The following is a 20,943-nucleotide window of genomic DNA, read 5'->3' as shown; positions in this document are numbered from 1 at the left end:
TCAGCTATATGGTTGCCGTCTGTGGACCAAGCAATCCAGTGATCAACAGCATGAACACCGAATACGCAATGGGGATACTATGACATGTATCAGCGAGCGTGGCCACCCGATCCCATTAGTCGCCTCTTCTCAGAAGCATGGGTTGCTGAAGACCAATCCGAACGGGTTTAATAATACATTCAGCATTGATATTAAAGCATAGAGTAATAGCTTACTACATGGGCTAAGGGAAATCACGACGGCATCGGAACACGTGATGTGAGGGGAAATGACGTTTGACGACGTTCAAGGTTTTTGCAGTTACGAAGCGTATCTTCTTGGACTAGAAAGTGTTAATGACGGTTTGATAGCTTTATCCATGAAATAACATGCTTCAATTCAACATGGAAAATATCTTAGTCGACTAGTCCTTGTTTCATTTCCTCAAGGCGAACTTCAGTCAGAGTAACAATAATTACCACCCTTAAATGAATCTTAATATGACGCGGCCACGAACCGAAACACCGACCTTCAGCGCTCCGAGTAAACACCCCACCTACTAGTCCAGTAGACGGTCGCTTTTGATCAGGAAAATTGATAGTATTTGAGTTAGTAGCCATTTGGATGATGATCTACTTTCTGCAATGACCCAGCTGATTTATTGCTTTGCAATTACACCGACGGCGTGGATCAATGCTCAAGCTACTGCCATGGTTTCTCTAATATCGGTCCGAATCCTCCATGGGGTTTCAAGACAGAATGTATCCTAAGTACGCAATGAAGCGATTGGAACGTTTCTGTAGGTTTCACTGAGTGACCTCGTTGATTTTGTATCATCGTACTAGGACATGGTTCGTTAAGCGATGTCGGCCATTATTCTGTTGGGTTCAGATTCTGCTTACACCATGGCTGTCGTATTAATGTCTGGCGCACTCGGTTGGCATTTCGACAAGTTCTAACACAATTAGCATATGTCGAAAGACTGTTGAAACATTAATTCATCGCGGTTTATTTTAGCATATTGTGTGTGTGTTTCAGTTGGAACCGTGGTAGTTGTCATCTTTCTCTTACTGATTTTGAATTTGGATTGGGTTTTTTGTTTCTTATTCTTATTCCAGGTGTATGGGAATGGGAAAGGGAAAGGGATGGGAAAGTCACAATAACTGGGAGCGCCTAGTGGCTGCAGGAGTTGTATGATCCCCAGGGAGTGGAGATTAATAATACGATATGCCGTTGAGATTGACATCCAATGATCGATGGAACAATACCAGCGCCTTGAGCATGTACTAGTTACGTGGATATGTGCGCTATATAAATATCATATAATATAATATTAATATAATATAATATGTATAGTGGAGTGTGGATCAGACAATCCAGTGATTGGTATCTTGAGCATCGATCAGCCCACTTGGGATACGATGTCATGTCACCACCTGAATCCGTTATGTGGATCAGGACCCCGGACTATACAATCCAGTGATCAACAGCATGAGCACTGATCTACCCAAATGGGATACGATGACATGTGTCGACCACGTCAGCGAGCCTGACCACCCGATCCCGTTAGTCGCCTCTTACGACAAGCATGGGTTGCTGAAGACCAATTCTAACCTGCATCTTCATGGGTGGTTGTACATGTGAATAAAGTGAGTGAGTGAGTTTAGTTTTACGCTGCACTCAGCAATACTCCAGCTATGTGGCAGTGGTCTGTAAGTAATCGAGTCTGGACCACACAATCTAGTGATAAACAACATCAGCATCGACCTACGCAATTGGGATACGATGACATGTGTCGACCAAGTCAGCGAGCCTGACCACCCGATGCCGTTAGTCGCCTCTTACGACAAGCATGGGTTGCTGGATCTTCAGAGGTATAGCCTGAACCATCATGTTGAAAAACGTTAAGCTTACAATCAAATTTCTAGTCAGGTGTTGGGATTTTGACAAGTTGTAGTTGAAACTATCAGGTGTGGAAACCCTGTATGACCCATTCCGTCTTCAGTGCACATTTTAAGCCAATTGTGTGCATGGTTCAATTGGTACCATCATGACTTCGTGAGAAACAGATACTGATCCAGATACAACCAGTGATCACGTACAAGAGATGAATGAAATTAGATTGCCACGAAGGGCTCACTAACACCACGTGACCAACAAACACAACGGAAACGTTAGGACAATTTCAGTGAGAGACAAAGTAGAGTGGGAATACAAACGGACATTCCCAATCACAAGGGTAATAGGATTTCTTTGCTTCAGTTAACTAAAAGAATTACCTTGACTGCCAATACGTTACTGTAATTACTTACATGACCTTGAAGCGGCGTCGTCTAGTTCTTTCCAAGACGATGGGAATATCTTTACACAAAGGGCCATTCACATCCATAGCATCAAATGGGTTAATACCAGTGCTTAAAATACGGAGGTCATTTTGGTGAATGTGAAAGGGGTGTATTTGACGCTATTGCCAAATCCATCTTTTTGATCGGTTGTGAAAGCAAACTTGTGATCGATGGTATGAGCATCACTCTGGGTTAGTGTGCAGGGACCACCAGCACAGTGTATGGCTGTTACTGGTGTTTGTTGTGTACTGTTTGAATCGTTATTATTTGCTGTTTGTTGTTGTTATTGGTGTTTGTTGTTTTTCACTCAGCAATATTCCGGCCAAATGACGGTGGGGCTTCTAGTCAGATCATCTAGAGCGTGTATTTTCATTTTTCTCTTTCTGAAATGCATCGCATGCTCGAGTACAAAGTCAAAAATGATGTGGTCGTTACCTTCCCTAGAATTGTGGTTTACAGGTTCGAGCTGAATATGATTTTGGTCATTTGTTTGTTTGTTGTTTAACTGCTGACTCAGCAATAATCCAGCTACATGACAGTGCTTGAGATCACGAACATCGATCTACGCAATTTGGATACGATGACATGTCAGCGAGCTTGACCACCAGATCCCATTAGTCGCCTCTTACGACCAGCTTATTTTGCTGAAGATCAGTTCGAACCCGGGTCTTCACGGGCGTATAGGTGTCTTTCACCCTTGTATTTGCTAATCGGGCGGTGGGGTAGCCTAGTGGTTAAAGCGTTCAGACCGAAACATGAGTCTCATTAACCTATATTCAGACAATGACCTACTTTTCAGCCGATCCGAATTTTCTCGTGTGAAAGTGAAAATAGACATCACAAACAACTATGGTTACACTGAATTCCAATTTCTTGTTTCATAAGAAAATGGTATTTACAACTGAATGTTAATTTTAAACTTTAATAACATCGTATTTCTATATTTTATGGCGAGGTGTAGGCAGCATGACCTTAACTAAGACGTCACAGAGTGCCCCAGTTTGATGAGGTCGTAAAATGATTCACAACGCATCTGGCTAACATGTTATGATTTTTATTGCGCTTATTCCGTGTAGTTCAGTAACGCACAATATGATTGATATAATATCAAATCCGTACGACACCGCCAAACTTTTCTAGCGGCAGAGCCTCGTTTTGAGATTTCCACGATTTCCAGGTTTCTGTTTGTCAGTGCTCGCTGTACGACAGAGCACGCTGCACGACATATTTACAAGGATTATAAGGAGCGTAGTGTTGCAATATACAAGTGGTTAGATGTGTCAAATAATACTGATTAATATTTATGTATCCAGTTTAATGAATTGGTCTCAAAATTCGGGACTGGTTATTGTACTAAGTTTGCGCAATAGGACGGAACCCAGTCAACAGGAAACGAGACTGTTGTGTAATCAATGTTTTAATCGGCTCGTCATGCCGAAGACCAGGGTTCGATTCCCCACATGGGTACAATGTGTGAAGCTCATTTCTGGTGCCCCCCACCGTGATATTGCTGGAATATTGCTCAAAGCGACGTAAAACCAAACTCACTCACTCACTCACTCACTATTTAGATAACCAATCGCCCCATTTAAGCTATCTCTAAGACATTATATTAATGTACTGTACAAGGTGTGCTTGTATAATGCGCACACCGTAAAACATCTGGGACACTTCCAAACACTGGATGGACCTCTGTATCAGCTGACACCGATCAAATACACTGCAGGGAGCTGTCAAACGAGTGCGTTATGTGGAGTTTACCGCAGCTCGTTGCGGTGAAAGCGTGATGTACACGTAAGGAAAATACCTTCCACTACGTGTGGGATCTCATATTTAATCAATGAATATAACCAACATAAACTATTAATCACGAGATAAGAGATAACTCCACAATATATAGCATCATTATCACGAGTAATGAAACTGTAAGTGATTGCTTTCACGCTACTTATAATGATAAATCTATGTTCATAATCATAAAGTGATCAGATAGCGAAGATAGTGAGATGGAATAGTCGATATGTTATTCTGCTCCTGTTACATAGTTAGGCCAAGCAAGATTATTAGTTTTCTCCGTAAACGATACATCCGTTTTTCGCAAGTGTCCCTTAACATTCAGATTTGATTATTTGTTGCAAAACGTCACACTCGTGTGGCGACGTTGAGAGGCAACTAATAAGGATTATGTCATCACAAGGAACCCATACATCTGGTTTAACGAGGTACAACTCTACACATAATTTCTGCAACCCTGGAGAATGCGGACACTCGAATACCCAACCACGCAAATCACGTCTCATAAACGCTTGAATATAAAAAGTTGTCTTCGCAACAAAATGCAACGAAGCCAAATGTTTCTAAAAAGTGTCCAGCTGAATAGGATAAAAAGCAAGTCAATCAATGCAGTTGACTTGTACGTTAAGCAAATTTCCCCAACGTTCCTTTTACCACCTTCAAGCGGTATTACAACAATAAAGCTTTTAGCGCTCCATCGACGCTTTACTTTTACGTCCGTGCTTCAACGTCACGTGGATATGAAACGAACCGGCAGGACGAGGAAACAAAAGTAAAAACTGAAACAGGAAAAGCCTAAGATACACCGACACGGGGAGACACTTTACTTTCATGGATTTTTGGGCACCGTGATTGGGCTGTCGTATTGTATTGCGCATTAACACACTCTTTTCGATAGCTAAAAAGCACTTCAGCATTGTTTGCTACCAACGTTAATTACGCTGAGGGCAAAGTGAATTAGACAATTTACTGGGCCGGTGGTGGAACGGAGAGTATATCAGAACTTTGTGTGAGGATTTAGTGGAATGGTGATTTTGAATAATAGATTCTTGGGAAACATATGGAAACGTTTTTGACACAGTAGGTCATTGATTTTTTTGTGCAATATTTTTATTTCAGAGTGTTTGCATACAAGTCCGTTAACAGATGAAGTAATATTCATTATCCTGAGTTGATGTATTGGACATCCACTTAATGGGCCGTACCTTACTGAGTGAACTGAAGCGGTGTTGAACAATACGCAAACGACATCACGACGGGGGACACAATAAGCGGTTTTTAATGCTGTGTAAGACCAGTACGGAATCGAACTCGGATCGTCGCCGCGACGAGCTACGCCTCCCTTAGGCTGTTCCATCTCAAATGGAATCCGATAAACTGATACCATTGTTGTTGACAATGAGATATCTAAACGAAGCGCATGAATAGGTAATTGAAGTAAGATGCAATTGATACTTGTTGCTGCATTTCAATTTCAGTTTAGTATCTTGACATCGAATCTTAATATCTCTGAGATGCGTATCATAACATGGCCGAAGTGAGTGAGTGAGTGAGTGGGTTTTACGTCGCTTTTATCAATATTCCAGCAATATCACGGCAGAGGACACCAGACATTTGCTTCCCATTCGCGGAATCGAATCCAGGTCTTCAGAGTGACAACCGGATGCTTTAACCGTTACGCTACCTCAACGCCCCACTTGGCAAAGGGAAACGAAACAATAATTACCTTAACACGAGAAAAACAGACAGTATTCAAAATGTATACTCCATATTCGTGACACTATTAGTCGTCGGAATGATATGAATGTTGACGTTCCAGCACGAACTACAGTAGGCCATATGTGCTCAGAAACTGAAACGAGAGGTCGATAGCATGAACGTCACTGAAGGAGTCGGAGTCACACATCTGTGAGGCGTTACCTAATACATTTGGACACGTTCAAAATGCAGACTTTGTCCGTATTTCCCAGAGAAATTGTATTTTCATAAAGAATGGTATAAGATGTTCTAAAATAAAAGGGTTTTCCGTAATCAAATAAATGGATGGTTCGAGTTGCGAAATGAAGTAATTATTCTCAAAGGTATTGCAGAAAATGCTCATTCTAAAAGATATTTAATCAATATCAAAACAATTTTCTCGAGGACAATCCATGTTTTCGCTGAAATTTCTAAAAAAAAACGATCAAAAGATATAAAAGCAGCCTTCGTACAATGTGCATTTTTAATACGACCCTCTTTCGTGAAGTGCAATAAAACATAATTGCAGCATGTTGAGAATTCCTCGTTACTGCGGGTATTGCCTTTCATGGCCTCTTTATGTATACCAAACCTGTCCATTTCTTGTTGACGAAAAGGTCTTCAATGGAAAACAATAAAAGCCTGTGTAAAATCGATAAAGCATTATCGATCTGAGGGTACTTGAAGTGTCAGAGTAAGGTACCGATTGTTCTCGGACGATTTAATCCGATTGGGCCAGTGTTAGAAAGTATTAGAGAGTTTTGCTTTCAGACATTTATTCTACAGGAAGTGAGTGGATATCGAATTTTCGAACCCGAATCACTCCGCGGGGAAGTTAATGATTTTATGTCAAGGCGAAATTAGCATTATCAATTTCAGTCGTATTTCCCTGCAAGCACTGAAGTGAATGTACGTCCTTGTCATGGTCGGGAACATGTTCAACCCAAGTGAACAACGTTATATATGTGGTTTGATTTTGGTTTGTTGTTTAACGCAACACTCAGCAACATTTCTGTAAATAATCGAATCTGGGCCAAACAATTCAGTGATCAACATCATGAGCAATCGATCAACGACATGTGTCAACCATGTCAGCGAGCCTGACCATCCGATCTCGTTGGTCGCCTCTTACGACAAGCACGGGTTACTAAAAGTCAATTCTAACCGGTAACCAATACAATATCACAGCGGCATGTGAACAAGTAAAAATCCGGGTTAGAAGTGATCTTCAGTAACCCATGCTTGTCGTAAGACCCGATTATTTACAGACGGCCGCCATATAGCTGGAATAGTGCTGAGTGCGGCGTAAAACTAAACTCACTCACTCCCCCAGTACAATTCTCAGCTATTAAGGACCGGCATCACTTCATGCCTTTCTCCAACGTTGATCCGCCGTGATCCTGTTCATATGGGCTTTGAGCACAAAATCTTATACATGGTATACAAATCTCAGTTGAACTGAGATCTCAGTTAAAACCGTCGTCGAGAAACAAAGCCTCATCGAGAATTCAGTTCTCACAGTCCCTCACCCGCATTATGTTTCCTACCGCCCAGACCTTTCTGCAATGCTAGAGCCCTAAATGAAGCAAGTCTTAGCGCCCTCAGGTTTTAAATCTCCCATCTCAATTGGTCTCATTTTCAATTTATAGGAATTGATTGTTTCTATCAAAATCATATATATTCAGACATTAAGCGTTAGTCTATCTTATACACTGAAGCAGCAGAATTGAACAATCTAAATTGATAATTCGAAACCTTCCATGTGCCTCTTCATTCGAATTCCCATTGAAAGCCTATCGCCTCAGACAATCCTATCATGGCTCCTCTCTTTGAGATCATCTTGTACATATACCATTCACACTTTGCTAAGGATCAAATCATGGATTCAACAGAAAGCAATGATGTGGGGTCAAATTTGGTTTAAATACCTAAGCTTATTGTAAGCATCCATCCTAGGTTTCAGTATGGCATTGCATCTTGTGGATCCCATACGTGCTACTGACATGTGTTGTTTATATGTCTGTCCATGATTTGCAAAATGGTTGATTGATGCCATGAAAACCATTTTCATGGTTACTCATGTATCAAGTGCATAAGGTCAGATTTAAGTGACTATTTGCCTAATGAGGGGTTACCATATTATTATTTATCCAGTTTTAAATGGATACTATTTCAAATTATAAATCTACGCATTAGTAAAGTTGTGGATGTTTGTGATCCTTAGCAAAGTGTAAGTAGTATACACTGAGACTCGGTGAAGTTGCAAGTGGACTATTTCATAACCCTTATTGTAGTACATTGTCTTCATAGGATAAGAACAGGCGAGCAATATCTTAGCGTTCACGATTTGCCTGAAGAAAGTATCTGTTTAAGAAAATGAGATTTGTATATTCCATATACTATCAGACATATATCAAGGCATTCCAAACCCCGCGTGTAAAATGAACTCGATGCTCTTTCCATATCTGTGTAGAACAAAAACATTTAATGTGAATCAGTTTTTACCAAGCTAAATGTCATCTGGAACAAAATATGCCTGCGTTCGGTAAGGTATACTTTAACCATTATATTTGATTTACGACTAATGCAAGCTCTTAGTCATATGAGAGCCTTGTCCTTGGAAAGATCTTGTTCTGTGGAATTGGTCTTCAGCAACCTATCCTTGTCATTAGAGCCGACTAACAGAATCCCGACTTCAGGTTCGTCACTTGGTCGAATCTCAATTGCGCAAATCGACGCTCATGATATCAATCACTGGATTCAATCCAGAATCAAGATTAGTCACAGGCCGCTGTTATACTCGTAGCTGTAATATTGTTGATACCTATTTTTTAAAACTTTATTTTAAATGAGAAGTATCAATCAAAATACCGGTTTAAATGATTAAATATCTCAAAATTGATATTGAGGATCTATAGTCCTTACACAGAGACAAAAATGAAACAAAATGGTAACTCTTTCATCTGGGTACGGGCCCGTGACGATCCGGGGTAGAATAGGTCTTCAGCAACCCATGCTTGCCGTACAAGGCGACTATGCTTATCGTAAGAGGCGACTAACGGGATCGGGTAGTCAGGCTCGCTGACTTGGTTGACACATGTCATCGGTTCCCAATTGCGCAGATCGATGCTCATGCTGTTGATCACATGATTGTCTGGTCCGGACTCGATTATTTACAGACCGCCGCCATATAGCTGGAATATTGCTGAGTGTGGCGTAAAACTAAACTCACTCACTCACTCACTCATCATCTGGGTACGTCATCAGTTCAGAACTTAACGTCCTATGCCTTGACAATAACATCAGGCTCATACTTTGCGAAGTATATATAACAACTCAGCGCATGAGACTATCTGCCGGAACAGTTTGGACGTCTTAGCGAATCAGTGGTGAAAATATTGCTACAAAGGAAGGGAACCTCGAACCTATGTTTCGTCATCTTTGTGACCCGTGAGGTTCCTGGTTAGAACTGATCTTCAAAAAACCATGATTGTCGCAAGAGACGACTAACGGGATCGGGTGGTCAGGCTCGCTCGCATGGTTGACAAATGTCATCGTATCACAATTAGAACGATCGATGCTCATGATGTCACTCACCAGATTGTCTGGTTCAGACTGAATTATTTACACACAGCCGTCATATAGCTGGAATAGTGCTGTGTGCCACGTTAAACAACAATTAAACTTAAAATGAAAATGCCACATAACTAAGGGAATGTTTTAATAAATAAAATAATAACAATAAATAAACAAGCAAACACGCGTTATTATTTTTATCAAGATGCTTCTCAGTCACAATTTGATTTCTAAATATTGACAATTTCCGGATGGTTTCAGACAGACACCTGCCTTTACCCGCTTTTGTAATCTACATAATTGTTAGCACGTCCAACTGGAGTCTGGTAGGTTCAGTACCCCGTCTGTTCAGGCAACTGTAGCCAAAACATTGCTAAATCTGGCATATACGCATCCTACCCACTCACATGTGGGGACGCGACCAAGGTGCCAAGCATACATTAGATTAACCCTTCCGTACACAGAGGTACTACGTGAAGACGAAACATTTCAACATCTGGCATAAACGCATCCCACTCACTCGCTCATGTGTGTTTACACGACCAAGGTGCCACGGATGCTTTACGATTAACCCTTTCGTACATTGAGGACCAAGTGAGTGAATCAGGCGGAAAGTTAATTACGTTTCCCATCTAAGTTTCTCATCACGGTCATCCATTGTCTCTTAACAACGTGTTTGATGCAACGCCCATTTCTGCGAAGTCCTCTGTTTCACCTCATTAAGACAAACCAGCGCCCAAATCTGGTAGGTTTTTCGTTCAGTAATGACCTCTCTATTGTTCTTTGCCTCTTTAGTTTTAGTTTGGTTTTCTTCCGAGGTCAATTTTCTTGTGCAAAGAATCTGGATTAACTGGGTCTGGTATCGCATAATTAAATACAACGGTTCCTCCGAGACGGCTTCATAGATTACAAGCCTGGAATTGAACCTTAGCTCTCAAACAGTGGTAATTGAAGAGATCAATCTGCTGAGTTACCAAAGTACATCTGGTACTCAACCTATCGAAATATGGTGGATTGGAATGTTTGGTTTTGTTTGGTTGTTTTTTAACGCAACATTCAGGGGCGATGGGGTACCCTAGTGGTTAAAGCGTTCGCTCGTCACGCTGAAGGCTCGGGTTCGATTCCCCATATGGATACAATGTGTGAAGCCCATTTCTGGTGTCCCCCGCCGTGATATTGCTGGAATATTGCTAAATGCGGCGTAAAACCATACTCACTCACTCACTCACTCACTTAACGCAACATTCAGCAAGGTGGCGATATCTAAATAACCGAATGTGGACAGACAATCCAATGAACCGGGCCATCCGATCCCGTCCGTCGCCTCTTACGAAAAGCATGGGTTGTTGGAGGCCAGTTCTAACCTGGATTTAATTGTATTTAATATATACATATATATAGATAAAAATGCAGTTTTGACCAATATATCTTTATGCATATCTATAATGTAACAAGTTATAAAACTAGACAACCACAATAATTTCATCGTCTTTCTTCACCCTTCCTAAAATATACTTTGACCATGTTCTGAAATTTGGTGTTTTGCTTTTAATTACGTTTCTTACTATGTTTTAATGACTTGTGTCCCATTACGTCGTACTCTTAACGCAGACAGCATTTCAAATTTAGCGGTTGGATATTTTAACAAATAAAAAACTTTAAAACCCCAAAATGTTACTAATAGGGGATCAGAAAGGTTTTCAAATGCCTTATGTGTATTCCAGAGGAAAAGGAATATATTTCCCCACCCTACCCATATACCTTCCAACAAATACATTTTATGCTGGCTAGGGTATGATTCATTTACAAAATACCAATCTAATATTTATCAAGATGGCTCCAAAACCAGAATCAATAGCATCTGTCGAGTACATCCCGACCAAAAGGTCGTCAAGAGAGGCTGTTAGTGTGGTGATCAACTCCACAACATGCTGACGAAACACCAGCAAGAATCAATCAAGAACAGCGAAGACTCATAAAATATATGTGCCCGCTTAATAAGGTCTATTTAAAGGCTGCATATGTATTAATCAATGTCAACCACTACGACGGCTTACGTCCCTCACCGGGACGACATCAACCGATGTTTTTGTTGCAATTAGCGTGTCATTGCCTAATGCAAAATCGCGCATTTAAGAAATCAATGATAAGTGTACCTGAGTCAGAGTGTTGACAATGTCTGGTGTTTGTTCATTAATATACGTCAATAAAACGTAATGTGAATGTCATTTGAAAAACTACGTTGTACTACAATGCCACGTCGCAGGCGCCAAAGAACGAAAGAATGCCAATGGGAAAGTAACAAAGTTTATCATTATGCTATTCTGAACATCATCATTGCGCTTTTCTTTCAAAAGAAATCATTTTCCAAACATTTTTTTTTTCAATAAATAAACCCATCAAAGTTCTCCCACAGACACACTAGAAGCGCAATTAAATTTATGGAAATACGAAAAGGAAACGGAAATGTCTATTTGATTTTGTTTTTCTGTAATGGACAACACATGCTCGTGTACAAGGTCCACCATGATCGGGTCATTACCTTCCGTAGATGTGCCAACATTGACGTATGATCATTTGTTTATTTGTTGTTTATCGCCGTGCTCAAAAGTTATCCAGCTCAATGGCGGCAGTCTAGAAATAAAAATCTGGACCAGACAATCTAGTGGTTGACATCAGTGGCATCGATGTACGCATTTTGGGATACGATGACGTGGGTCCACCAAGTCAGCGAGCCTGACCACATGAACTCGCTCAGTCGCCAATACGACATGCATGGGTTGCTGAAGAACAATTCTCGCAATGGACAAGTGAGGAACAGTCGGGACATAAAACAGCGTATCAGCAAGATGGGGTTGCCATAAACGCCTTTTAAGCTAACTTGTCCAAACCAGCAGACCAAGGTTAAAATGGTGAGAATACGTATGGCCGAACACCGAGGAAACGTAACTCGACGTACCGCGCCAGAGTATCCTCTGACACCACCAAACAACGTCGAAATGGAAGAACAAGAAGTCATGGGCAGTTTAATTCTCAGTGCATGCACTTGTTCTGACAAGAAGTGTTATTAGGCTTCAAGGAAGAGCCAACAAGAGCTATGACTGCAATCTACGTGACAGGAACATTGCGTGTCTGCGAGGAGGAATGTTCTTCAAATCTAATTATCTTTCTGGGTAACATGTATGCAAATAATGAACAAACGTACAAAATATTTGTAAATATTTTGAAGTAATTCATCTTGGTCAGTGATGAACGGACTCAAGACTCGTTGTAAATGCCACTCCTGCGAATGTGTGTGTTTGTTGTTGTGTTTTGTTTGTTTTTTGTTGCTGTTTGCATTGTCTGTCGTTTAACGTCGCAATCAGCAGTATTCCCGGTATATATGCATGAGGGTGGCCACAAAGTGTCGTAGCTGGACCAATCTATCCTGTGGCTGGTAACTAATGACACGGCGTCAACCAATCCATGGAGCTGGCCACAATTTGCTGTCCAGAGTTGCCTACCTTGGGATACTAGAATTCTATGATCAGAGGCGCGAATTCCGAATTCCGTGTTTATAGGTTATGCCCTTCCTAGTGGGTTTCAGAAAGGAGGCAAGCATCTAGATCTAGACCTCCTCCATTTCTGGAATACATGCTCTGAGACACCGTGATCAAACTTAAATGTTTCAGAGAAGGGGCAAGCGTCTAGAATGAGTTAGTAAATGAGTCAGTCTAAGTAAACTTAGTCTCAGTACTATTCGTTACACTCCTCTACTCAGTATAGTAGTGTAACGAAAAATACTGAGGCTAAGTTTACTTAGACTGTAAATGAGTGAGTTAGTTCTTCGCCGCCTTTAGCAATATTCCAGCAATATCACGGCGGAGGACACCAGAAATGGGCTTTACACATTGTAACCATAAGGGGAATCGAACCCTGGTCTTCGGCGGGACGAGCGAACGCTTTCACCACTAGGCTACCCCACCGCCCCGCAAGCGTCTGGAACTGGACCTGCATCACTTAGGGCTTACGCACAACAAACAGAGGTGATGTTACTTCAATATTGCTCAAAGCGGTCTTAAAACCCATCTCACTCACTTACTGATACAATACTTAAGAAACATTATCTAAATACTTCCACCGTGACTTAAAAAGATAAAAATAGCATGACCTATATATATTTCGTTACACCCCAAAACTAAGTGATTCTTGTTGGCACCATTTTGTCGTCACTGCAATGCCAAATACTATCTATTACATGATATCATTCAGTTGCTGCATCGATTGCTAATTTTGACATCACTGATCCTTTTGAATTACACACAGTTGCCAAAGTTACGACTACAACATTTCCATATGATCTTCAAGATGCACTACCATGTACCTTTATTATCGTATCTTCTGAAAACATGCAAAATACTTACGCTTTCCTCTCATAAGAACACCATTAAAACGATTCTATCATCTCAATGAATTATTTATCTCCGAACGGTAGCAGGATGGTAAATTGCTGTACCCAAAGGTCAAAACAGTAGTGAAAAGGATATTCACGTCAACATGTCTTTAAGTACCGCTATTAATATTTCATCTTCATTTCACGGAGTATTATGTGTGGCCAATTCTGTACAGACTACAGCTGCGGGGTAACAACCCCCATCTTGCATGTCATTGTTACACAAGTCACATTTTATGCCCATTTGATAACCTGTCTCGTCCGCTATAATCAAGAACTGCATGTATCTGGGAGGTAGTTAAGGCTTATTATATAGCTGGGCGATATCGCGCTGGGAGTAGGGCCAGAACTGTTGTTAAAATGAGATCGTCTTTAGTGTGGGGTTATTTTGCGATGGGAGGCTGGGTGTCTACACAAACCGTTACTCGGAATATTGATTGTGTCGTGGTTGGGAGCTCAGTGGCCAGGCGGAGGTTGTATGACCGTGGCCAGTTCATCGCTTCATTGCCTGTTTCACTGTGAGATGAACTAGTTGCCATTGTATGACGAGTTTATTTACTGATGGTGGTTTGAAAACATATAGTTACTGTCAATACTGTCTGTAGTACACATAAATGATATACTTTTGCTTGACCTTCTTAGTAATTTCCATGCTAAAAGATGGTGGATATAATCGAGTCTGGGCAGGCATTCCAGTGACCGGCACGATCTACGCCGTTGGGATACGATGACATGTGTCAACCATGTCAGTGAGTCTGGCCACTCGATCCTGTTAGTCGCCTCTTGCCACAAAACACATGTTACTCAAGACCAATTCGAGTGAGTGAGTGAGTTTTACGCCGCACTCAGCAATATTCCAGCTATATGGCGGCGGTCTGTAAAAAATCGAGTCTGGACCAGACAATTCAGTGATCAACAGTTTGAGCATCGATCTGCGCATATGGGAACCGATGGCACGTGTCAATCGAGCCAGCGAGCCTGACCACCCGATCCCGTTAGTCGCCTCTTACGACAAGCATGGGTTACTGAAGGTTCATTCTAACACGGACCTTCACGGGTAAGACCAATTCGAGCCAGATCTTCTCGGCTCAGAATGATATACATGTAAATATATCTATAATCTGTAATGAGCATATTGACTGTGACGGGTGTACGTTGAGATAATATGCATTCAAGAACACCTGGTGTCGTGACAATGAGTACATTCATATAACTGTGGCCGCTAGTTTGCCCTCTGCGCCTAATGGAATTGGTTCCGGTGCGTGGTCGAGAGGAATTGTTCCATACCGATGGCGTTATGTATTTTTCTGTCAAATGAGCAGCGGATAACGGTCTGAAGTGTTAACCCCTCACACTGTCTCTACGAGGCATATCATCTGACTGACATCGAGCAATCTCCCCTGGGAATGTTACTGCGGTAGGATCTCGTTGGTTACCATGACGTCACATTCAAATGAATGATCAATAGAGATAACTATATACAGTCAGACACTATTAGTCTAGAACCTCCACATTCCGAACAGCCATTGTAGAAAATATATGCATATATACAAAGATGCAGAATATCCGGTGTTAATTTGCTCTGTACGTGCACACCGTAGGTACGACTTATATACGACAGAGAACATGATGGTAGGAATCTTGTAAAAGCCAATGTATGAAAGACGTGTGTATGAACCGTTAGGAATTGTATCATACGGGTCTATAATATCGAAATAAGAATAACATCACGACATACTCTGAAGAAAATAGATCCGGACATTTACAAACAGCGAATGTTACGTTTATAGGGATATAAATAAGTATCGTAAAGACAAACGTGAAGCCCTGCCGAGAAGTATGGTTAGTGTCGTCACACCAATTGGCGTGGATTGATGCCCTTGATGTCAATCACCGGATTATGTAATCCAGATCGCCGTCCTATAGCTGGACTACTGTGCCATATTGTGCCATTAGAAAGCAAACAAAAACACAGAAAACATTTTTTCCTAAATTAAAATCTAAAAACAATATATTCAAATCGGTGTTTAACTCCGGTGTGTAAAGATTGCCGTAGCAAACATTGCACTTTAACGGATAATTGTACAGGAAGAAACATGCATTGTTGGATCAGGGCTGGAGTGTAATATTTTATTTACGAAATGACTTCCTACACTTCTCATAACACTGTACATTGCTGACAAACTAATTAATTACTTACAGGCAATCGTGTATCGTCACGCAACAAGGCCGTTCATTGCAGCTCTTTCGCTGAATTGCGGATACGTCGCGCGGAAAATGCTGGCTTGTAGTTTCGTTGAAGATGAGTCGAAATATTGTGTCTTCGTTTGCAGGGAATTTTCTTGATGCAGCCTTAATAGTGTTATACAGTTCACATTTTGCACCGAGGTGTATGTTGGTTAATTATGTTGGTTTGCATTTATGTACTTCAAACGGTGAGAGAAAATACCTGTTTCGTTTTGTTTTGCTTGGGAAAGAAAAATACACCCTTTCTCACCTTGCTGTTGCATTTTGTAGTTTTGTTCAGCTGAGTCGAAATATTGTGTCTTCGTTTGCAGGGAATTTTATTAAGGCAGCTTTTGTAGTGTTATACAGTTCACGTTTTGCATTGAGATATATGTTGGTTAATTCTGTTAGTTTGCCTTTATGCACTTGCACTGATGAGAGAAAATATCCGTTTTGCTTTGTTGTTGTTTAGAAAAATACACCCTTTCTCTCCTCGGTTTCGCATTTTGTAGTTTTGTTCAAGATGAGTCTAAAAATTGTGTCTTCATTTGCAGGGAATCTTGTTAAGCTTTTGTTGTGTTATACAATACACTGAGATTTGCACTCAGATGTATGTTGCCTCTATAGATTTCCACCAGTGAGAGAAAATACAGCCTTCGTTTTGTTTTTTGTTTTTCTCTCCTCGCTGTCACATGTCTGGTATGCATACATTTTAAACGCTACCACACGCTTTCTGTAAGAATTTAATTTGGTTTACATGAGGTTAGAATGAACAATCAAATGCCCATGTGGGATATTGTAGTGTATGAATAGACGTGTGTTGTGAGTACTCGTGTATATTCAGCAAGTTCTTACTCGAAATAGGTTGAAAAACTGAGTCATCACCAAGCACTTGTCTGGTCACAGTATTGAGACCGTAATCTCTGTTGTATTCCAGTGAAAATATAAATACATTACAACATACGCGGATACATCATTGTATATGCATATGCTTACTGTAGGGTTAGCTGTTGGTAAATTCGGACGGAATTACGTCGAATTGGTGATGTATTTAGAGCATTTGAGCTACTACCGTTATTCCGCCTGATGGCAAAGCTTGATAACATTACGAAGGTTTGGGTAAAAGTTAAATGGAAATACATTTACTTATATACATAGGTGAGGTGAGGTGAAATTGGGTTTAACGTCGTGCTTGAGAATATTTCGCTCATATGACGACGTGCATGCGTGTGTATATGTATGTGCGGCTGCTTGTACAAGCCCAGACTTAAGCTGGTTTTATAGTGCTAGCTCACTGAGATACCATGCCGCAGTGAAGCATGAATACCCCACCCCACTCAGACACATTATACTGACTCCGAGACGACCAGTCCTTGTTGTACCCATTAATGCCGAGCGCCAGGCAGGGACCAACAAGTACCATATGTTAACGTCTTTTGGTATGACGCGGTCGGGGTTCGAACCCGCGACCTTCCGCTCTCCGGGCGGACGCTCTAACCACTACACCACGGAGGCGGTCACTTTTATGCATAAAAAGCTTCACGTTGCTTGGCAACGGTATAAGAACCTATACCAAAACATCGCATCATAAAGTAGTATAGAAGTTGTCATCCATAAAGTATCATACTTTTCTTAAGCGTTTAGTACATTTGCAGCTTGAACATCATGAATCCGGACACCCACGGTCGCTCGATCACTGTAAGCTACGTTTACATAAATACAGTGTACACCACCCCACGACACTGACTCTGTTCATCCGACGATTATATTTCAAAACGCTCGCAATAAAGAGGATTTCATTACATAAACAGCTCTGGTACAAAGCAACCTTCATGAGACGTCTATCGAGTGCACAAACAAAACGTTGTTTCATTCCGTCAAATTACCATGTCTTCTTGTATCCTTGGCTGTTCGAGCCGAACAGCGCAATGAATACATAATACAGCAGCCTTACTTTTTATAAATGTGAATACAGACTGTATTCAAATGACAAAGATACAGTTTATGATCCGTTAACCATGCATGAGGGCCTCACATAATAAATGAAATAGTAATTTGATTTGTGAATTCAGGGTTGACGTGGGAAATGAAAAGGTTTGTAAATTAATGTACTTTTCTTTGTTAATTCTAATATGAAACGACGCAGTATCCATTGGGGTTGCATATTTATTCTAGTGAAGCTTAACGCACCATCAAAGTCCTGTCCGAAGCCGTTGAAGTATGGTGACATCAACCATGTGTTAGAACCAGGCCATCCGACCATACGCAATCGTACTGTGCGACACTTTACTGGGGACCCCTCCTAACTTGGAATCTCAACAATTGTGATCTGTATGGTACCGTTGATGATACGTTTCAACAATTAGTGAAGGTTAGTTTCTATTTTTTTTAAATGAAATAAAAAAAAAAAAAATAAAAAGACCCATAGTTTACACAACTGAAACGCTGTTAAGATCAGCTTAAAACTGATCTCAACTCCCTCATGAATGAATGAATGAATGGGGTCGTTGATGAGAAGTATCTACAATTAGCGTAGGTTTGTTTCTAAAATTTTATTTTAATTGAAATATAAAAATTAAAAAAAGAATTAAATAGACCCGCAGTTCACATAACCGAAATGCTGTTCGTATGCAGATAATTCGGAAGAGGGGTGTTGCATTTTCAAAGATACTAGAACTCTCTGTGCGGACTAACGGTATTTCACTGAGAACCAGTATTACATATAGTACCCAGGACAGATTAACAATAGTAAAGGGATCCGGTTCTTTCACGCTTTAATTTCCTTTGGGTGGTGTATAGTACGTGTATGTGTGCTATACAGACTGATTTTGATAACGTCATTCACTTACTGAACTTCATGGGAAATGTTTACGCTTTAGGCATAGTCTCTGTCAGTTTACCTTTCCCTTGATCTGGGTCTTCATCGATTATAATTGCCTGAAACAGCTTCTTGAAAATCTCTTTGAAATATATAATGCTGTGTATTTTCGAAACCGTTCGGAACGCATTTCATTCGACGTGCTCTGTCTCGGCGCATTGCGTGTGGTTTTCCATGGCTGATGCATTCTCTCCCACAGAGGTTACTCCCGTCATACGGCTGATGTGGGAAAAAAATCAATAATTGGTAGTATATATACATAATTACAGTAGAATCTCGTGATACTGAACAAACCTTACGAGCGGTGGGGTAGCCCGGTGGTTAAAGCGTTCGCTCGTCACGCCGAAGACCCGGGTTCGATTCCCCACATGGGCACAATTTGTGAAGCCCATTTCTGGTGTTCCCCGCCGTGATATTGCTGTAATACTGCTAAAAGCGGCGTAAAACCATACTCACTCACTGAACAAACCTTATGATTACATTAACCTGCTGGCTAAGATATGGAACTTTACAAACCTAAGAAGATTCAGTCTTCGTAAACCCATCCTTTTCGTAAGGCGACAAACGAGATCGTGTTCTCAAGTTTGGTTGATGCATGTCATCGTATCCCAGTTCCGTAGATTGATGCTCTTGGTGCCGGTCACTGGATTGTGTGGTCTAGTTACATCCCAAAACCGCAATGATATAGTTAGAATATTGCTGAGTATAGCTTTAAACAACAAAGAGGCAAACTTTAAAGCATAGCAGAGAGACGGACGTGCGGTTTATCAAAATCTTAGGATAGCTTATCATGCATCCGAAAATATTCCGGTTTCAAAGGGTTTCCTGAAGGTTTTGGAGCAACTCTGGTGGAAACTGGTGAACACACTCGCTGGTACGCAGTCTTGGCATGTTTCTAATGCCGCTCCCTTCAAGAGCCTTGAAGTGAAATAACTAGATTATACGCATAAGAAAAACCGATGCTTCATTTGTCGGAGCTTTTTATATAGTTGTGTCAAGACGACAACAGGCTCCTCGTAGTTGTTATGGATGCAGAAGAGTTAGACAGGACCGTTGTAGAGCAAGAGGCAGGTTGTTATCAATTATTCACATATCTGCAATTTAGAGTCATCTTATCACGTTCCCTTCAAGGCACGGCTAAACTTTGGTAGGCGTCACAGAAAAAGCGTCCACGAGCTAGCATTCCTGATTTTATTTCCATAACGTATCGTTCAAATTAGCTGGATAATGAGTGTGAACTGTATCGATTTGAATCCAGATCCTTAAGGTTTTATATATAACACACGTAATTAGTCTTTAGTTTAAATAGAAACAAAGAAGATCGAACACGCAGAGAAAAAGAGTTTGTACGTAATGCAAGGAGATAGCAAAAAAGGTTTTAGTGTATCTTCTGATTGTTCTGCAACGCAATGCAAATAGTTGAAGGAATTGTCTGCTTGGAACCAGAGATAGACACGCTATTAGGGCTATTTGACGTGTGTCTTCTCTGACATTTCTGACTTCTTTTCTGTCTCGAACATATTGAACAACAGATGCTGTTGGTCTTCAGCAACGCGTGCTTGTCCATTAGGATCAGAATCGGGTTCTTACTGGATCAGGTGGTCATGTCTGCTGACCTGGTTGATGCAATGTCATCGTGACCCAATTGCTTAGAGGCTCATGACATCGACCACTGGATTGTCTGGTCCGGACCTGATTATTATTATGAAGATGTCTGGACATCAGGCTGTTCACGCCAACAAGATATAATAATTAGAGAATATATAATTCTACATATAATTATATAGACAAGAATCAGTGCTATGAATCATCCGTGAAGATCCGGGTTAGAATTGGTCTTCAGCAACCCATGCTTGTCGTAAGAGGTGACTAACGGGATCGGGTGGTCAGGCTCGCTGACTTGGTTGACACATGTCATCGTATCCCAATTGCGTAGATTGATGCTCATGCTGTTGATCACTGGATTGTCTGGTCCG

General features: G+C 41.0%; 1 protein-coding gene across 1 annotated transcript in view; it reads right to left on the bottom strand.

Annotated features, from left to right (window-relative positions):
• Positions 1–20,943, bottom strand: part of LOC124255118 (CCN family member 2-like) — a 112,314-nt gene that overhangs the window by 83,942 nt on the left and 7,429 nt on the right. The gene's annotated exons all lie outside the window — the stretch shown is intronic.

Source organism: Haliotis rubra, unplaced genomic scaffold, assembly GCF_003918875.1.
Source record: "Haliotis rubra isolate DU_JTF1 unplaced genomic scaffold, ASM391887v1 Scf593, whole genome shotgun sequence".
Taxonomy (NCBI): domain Eukaryota; kingdom Metazoa; phylum Mollusca; class Gastropoda; order Lepetellida; family Haliotidae; genus Haliotis; species Haliotis rubra.
This window is presented reverse-complemented; position numbering and strand designations above follow the sequence as displayed.